Consider the following 6,073-nt stretch of genomic DNA (forward strand, 5'->3'; position numbering starts at 1 on the left):
AGACATCCCAACATTAGATTTACTATTGAGCAGGAGACTGAGAATACACTGGCCTTTTTAGACGTACAAATCACCCGCAGTGGCCCTAATTTTAGTACGTTAGTTTTTAGAAAAAATACTTATACAGGCCTTGGAGGTAATTTTTATAGCTCATGTTACTTTTCATTTAAAATTAATGCCAAAACCACCATAGTTATTAGAGCTTTTCGTTATACATCTAGCTGGGTAAACTTCCACCCAGAAATTGAATTTTTACTGGAATATTTTACCAAAAATTCCTACCCAAAAAGACTTTTTTTTATAACGTGGTTAACAAGATTTTAGCACGTAACTTTTCTGATTCCACTGTGAAATTCAATGTTCCGAAATTGATACCATATACTCACTCTGACTTTCTTAGATCCAAAGTTAAGCAAATCATCGAAAAAGAGTTTGGATTTCTAAAACTAAATCTAATACCTATGAATCCACTAAAGACTGGCGGCTTTTTTTAATTATAAGGACGAGCTACAGACCTTTATGAAGTCCAACATTATTTATAAATTTGAATGCCCAAGATGTCTTGGTAGTTATGTTGGCTCATCAAAGAGAATGTTGCAAGTCCGTTATTACAGCCACTTAGGTTTGAGCCACAGAACTGGCTCACGAATTACTAACCCCGAATTTTCTAGTATTAGAAATCGTGCCGTTAGATGCAAGATTAACATTGATAAAAAACATTTTTCCATAACTGGAACTACCAAACACTCTGCTTACTTAACGACCCTTAAGTCTTTGTTTATTAAACGTCATGCACCTCTTCAAACTCCGTGTCTTCTTCTTCTTTGCACTTGGCCAAGTGTTCTCTGGGCATGCGTGGGCTTGTGGTCCCACTTCGTCTTTCCCTTTCTTGTGATCAGGTGGCCTTGAAAAATTCTTTGCTCGCTTTTGACTTTTATATATGTTGTAATTTTAAAGAGTGTAACTGCTGTTTTTAATTTAGCTTTTATTTTGAATTAGAGAATCAATATGTATTTTTCAATTTTGCAGACCGATGATGTGTTTATAATACGAAACGTTTCTTACAATAAGTATGCAACTGTTTTGTTGACTGTCTTCTTCTTTTGGATTCCTGCTTTATATATATATATATATATATATATATATATATATATATATATATATATATATATATACATATACATATATACATATATATATATATATATATATATATATATATATATATATATATATATACATATATATACATATATATATATATATATATATATATATATATATATATATATAATATATATAATATTATATATACATAAATATTCCTGACTTTTACAGACAATGACATGACTGCATTGCCACGAAATAAATATCGAACGGGAGAGAAGGAAATGCATCAGTTTATTTATTAGCTTTACTAAAGAGTGATGAAAAACACAAAAGTCTCTATCTTTTACGTACTTACAAGATTTATTTTGACAATTTATGTTAATTTAGTTCATGACTACGTATTTGAATATAGATATGAATATGTAAATGTGAGTGTGTATATGTATGTATGTATGTATGTATGTATGTATGTATGTATGTATGTATGTATGTATGTATGTATGTATGTATATATATATATATATATATATATATATATATATGTATATATTTTATTTATTTATTCATATGTGAAGTGGTATGTATGTATGTGTATCTATGTGAACGTTGGATGCACGTGAACCTGCGTTGAGCTAGAAAAGTCGTCAATCCTATGTGCTCACATTGATGTTACTTCAGGAGCTTCAACCTGAGTGAGAACCACCATGTTTAGGGTCATAGCAGTACGTTCCACAACAGGCTCCAGTTGGGCAGCAGATCAGATGACCTCTGCAATCCCTGTCCGTCTCACAAACTCTTGGGATTCCGGTGTTGGAGCTGAAATCGAAAAGTTCTTTCAGGAAGAGGCACAGGAAACATAACAGTAATTCCTTATCACAACATGGAATAGGACTCCCTTTTTATCAGAAGCTTCTTTCAAGAAGAGGACCACGAAACATGACAGTAATTCCTTATCACAACATGGAATAGGACTCCCTTTTTATCAGAAACTTCTTTCAAGAAGAGGAACTGGAAACATGACAGTAATTCCTTATTAAAACATGGAATAGGAGTCCCTTTTTATCAGAAGCTTCTTTCAAGAAGAGGAACAGGAAACATGGCAGTAATTACATATCAAAACGTAATAGTACTCCTTTTGGATCATGGTAAGATAGGCAAATATTTATAGGGAAAAATACATAGGAAAATATACTCTGCAGAAAAGGTTTTTTTTTTTTTACTTTATTGCATAAAAACAGAGTGATGCCTGTTATGACTCTCAGCCAAATGTGGCAGTAATATGAGAGAACTATATGCTAGATGTATCAACGTTAGCTTCGCCATAGTCTCCACGCTCAGGGCTTTATTTCTCCCTACTCCTTCCATCTCTACAGATATCCAGTCATCTCGACCTTTTCGTCAAACCTGGCTCTTTAACCTCCTGTGGATGCCACAGAGGACCTGTCGAGACCATATCATTAATGCTGTTCCCAGGTGCGGATAGCAAGTCCAAGTTGGCTGCACCTTCCTTCATTATATAATCTCATTGATGATGAGATGATGGTACACATACACAGATGCATACACACACAAACACACCACATTATATATATATATATATATATATATATATATATATATATTGTATATATACATATATATACAAATATATATATAATATATATATATATATATATATATATATATATATATATATATATACATATATACATACATACACACACATTTATATATAAAGGAAAGATGAATGCCTATTCTTGAGGAAAAAAAATGAGGCAAGGAGAGCACTTCCTAGAGAGAGGAGGGAGATGAGGATCTGGAAAGATGATTACTTACCCTTCTGGTGCTGCTGGTAGCGCAGGACACCCTGCCACCACCTGTGGGGGGTTTTGATGGATTTGGTGAAGCCTCGGTATTTTTAGTCATCGTCCCAAGCTGTTGAGGAATCAAAACATTTTAATTGCTTTTTTTTACTGTTCAGAAGATAGATTCGAGACTGATTCTAACTTACGAAATAGAACTACTTTTAACTGTCAGCTGCGTGCCCAGTCTTAATAACAGAGAGAGAGAGAGAGAGAGAGAGAGAGAGAGAGAGACTAGGTAACACTTAGGGAACCTAGTCACCACTTACTTTCACTGAAAAAACTACTTGTGATTCTTCCTTAATCCAACCGATTTTCCGTATCATTCACATATTTACTTTTTCTTCTCTGTAGCCTATTCTGCTGCAAATGCTTCCAATCTCACAATGATTTCATTCCCTATGCATTGTTGACCTATTCTCACCCCAGAGTTACTTTTCCTTACCTAAAAACCATTGCTGCTCTCTCTCAAAGACTGGAATTATTTATACTACTTTGTAACAAAGCACTGCAACTACTGCATTAATAGACTGCCAATACTACCCACAGGAATATTCACAAATAATCTAAATTCAGTGCTGTTCCCCAATCTATTTCCTCATCACCCTTCCTTTATTTTTATTTCTGCCTACAAATTAATAGGTCAAAGCCTCTAAATTCTTTTTTTTTATTATTCCCTATCTCTCTACAAGCCGTGTTCAAGCCGTTTTGTTATCTCACCATATTAAGTTTTACATTCCAGATCGGATTACCTACAACACATCTAAATACAATTAATGTCTTTACCTCGGCGCCGAGTTTCCATTGGATTGCTGTACTGACACAGCACTGTCTACTCTCCCCGTTATCTATGATCCAGATTTCAAATAAAACCTACAGCAGCCACTGCATACAAAGACCAAAACAGGCAGCAGACTGTTTCATATAAAAATCTTTTTTTTTTTTTGTCATATTTACAAAACCTTAGGCGCTCAGCAAAAGTGCACGTTCTAATACATTTATTAATAGGGTAAATATTGCTCTATATTAACCAGACCTTGAAAATTCTTCTTACCAGTTTATTTTCTTCTTTCACCCGAGGCTTTGGATTTGTCTAAAATCAATATTATACATCTTTCAAGAAAACTAGCCTTCTTTCCTTATCTTTCTCCTAGGACTCAACCGAGATCGCAGCAGAAACCAAGGTCAAATTTCTTTGAATAAAATAATCTTTTACAGCCCGAAAATTCTCCTAAAGTATATTTTTTTTAAACCTGCAAACTTGCACTTAGCTGCTTGTCGCTGACTGGATGGACGTCCTGTTGTCCGAATCTCACAATTTTGTTTTCACACTGTTTCAGAATTGTAATTATACGGTCATTGAGCGAGTCAAGAGCTAAGTTATGTAATCTTATGTAAATGCCATTTGTAATAAACGTAAGTATTAAGAACTTACATACCGAAATATTATACATATATTTAATCATGTAACAACACTTACCGAAGCCGTAGACTAGAAAAATGTTTCAAACGCATGAACTTAAATGTTTAATTTCTAGCTAGATTTTTCAGCGCAATCATGCCATTAGTGGTTTGGAAATAACCAAAATGTGTTTATTGTACATTGCTGAATGTTCTCTAACGCCTAAGAACAAATTATCGTGGAAACTGAAGCTTGGCGGAAAAGTTGAGGAGGTGGAGTTGTGGGAGGAACAGCCGGTGAGTTGTCAGCACACACCAGTTACAACCAGAATTATTCAGCTTACAATCGGCTATCGAGCAGGTGTCTCACTATCTATTTCACCTATTTCAGCCATGGCCACAAGAGACGATATAGATGAAAGCACGCATGAAGGAACTTCAAACACCAGGCAAAGACATAGCAGAAAATCTCTAGTCGAAGAACGGTCAATTTATTGAAATCTTATATAGCAGAGAGTAGCATACTAGCTAGAAAAAAAAAGTATTCATAAATGCAAAGCACGTTCAATTTGCCTTTACACATATCCTAAAATATTAATGAAATCCCGTCTGCAGTATTTTTGAAATGAAAAAAAAAAAATATTAGCATTATGATATATAAACATAATCATGGTTATTTTAGGAACGCAAGAGCACCACAACCCCGATCTGAACCTCCCGCTGAGAGTACGTCAACCTTTTGTCAACCCTGTGGCTGTTCCTCCCACAACTCCACCTCCTCAACTTTTCCGCCAAGCTTAAATTTCTAAGATAGTTTTTTGCTCTTAGGCGTTAGAGAACCTTCAGCAATGTACAGTAAGTATTGTTTTGGTTATTTCCAAACCACTATTGGCATAATTGCCCTAAAAATCTAACTAGAAAGTAAATATTAAAGTTCATGCGTTTGGAACATTTTTCTAGTCTACGGCTTCGGTTAATGTCGTTTCATAACTTAAATATATATTTAATAATTCGGTATGTAAGTTCTTAATACATACGTTTATTACAACTGGTATTTACATAACATTACATAACTTAGCTCTTATCTCGCTCTATGACCGTGCAATCACAATTCTAAAACAGGGTGAAAGCAAAACTGTGAGATTCGGACAACACGACGTCAATCCAATCAGCGGCAAGCAGCTAAGTGAAAGTTAGCCAGGTTAAAAAAAAAAAAACAAACTCATACACAACACACGGGGGTTTAGGACAAACACGAATTTTCAAAGGAAATATATTAAACCCAACAATAACTTACCACAAGCAACATCGCAAGCAATCCCAGCAAGCAATGATTCCGAATATTTGCCATTGTAGCAGCTTCCAGTCTCCAAGTAAGCAAGAAAGGTTCCCAAAGTGCTTGGTGATGCTCTTGTCAGCAAACCGGTCTCCGCCTTCACAACGACGTCCTTGGATTCCCGGCCGTGGTTGAATGACGACTCAGTAGGCTGAGGTCTCCTATTTATAGCCAACAGGGAAGTGCTGCGTTTCCACGTTTACGTCGGACGAAGCTGATAAGCCACTTCTCGTCTCCCCGACTTCGTTACAAGTTTTTTTTCTCTCTCTCTTTTTTGGACAAAGCTGCTTTTTTTTTTTTTTTATTAATCTGGTATTGTGGCGTCTTCTTCGTTCAGATTTTCTTTGTTATGAAATCCATCAAC

At 35.1% G+C, this 6,073-nt stretch overlaps 1 long non-coding RNA gene across 1 annotated transcript; it reads right to left on the bottom strand.

The window, feature by feature from the left end:
- Positions 1-1,785: 1,785 nt before the first annotated feature.
- On the bottom strand, positions 1,786-5,859 carry LOC136851366 (uncharacterized). The gene is made up of 3 exons (XR_010856851.1): positions 5,671-5,859; positions 2,947-3,045; positions 1,786-1,926 (listed from the first exon to the last, which is right to left on the bottom strand). It is a non-coding gene; the product is annotated as an uncharacterized lncRNA (long non-coding RNA).
- Positions 5,860-6,073: the final 214 nt, after the last annotated feature.

The sequence above is a fragment of the Macrobrachium rosenbergii genome, chromosome 23, assembly GCF_040412425.1.
Source record: "Macrobrachium rosenbergii isolate ZJJX-2024 chromosome 23, ASM4041242v1, whole genome shotgun sequence".
NCBI classification, from domain to species: domain Eukaryota; kingdom Metazoa; phylum Arthropoda; class Malacostraca; order Decapoda; family Palaemonidae; genus Macrobrachium; species Macrobrachium rosenbergii.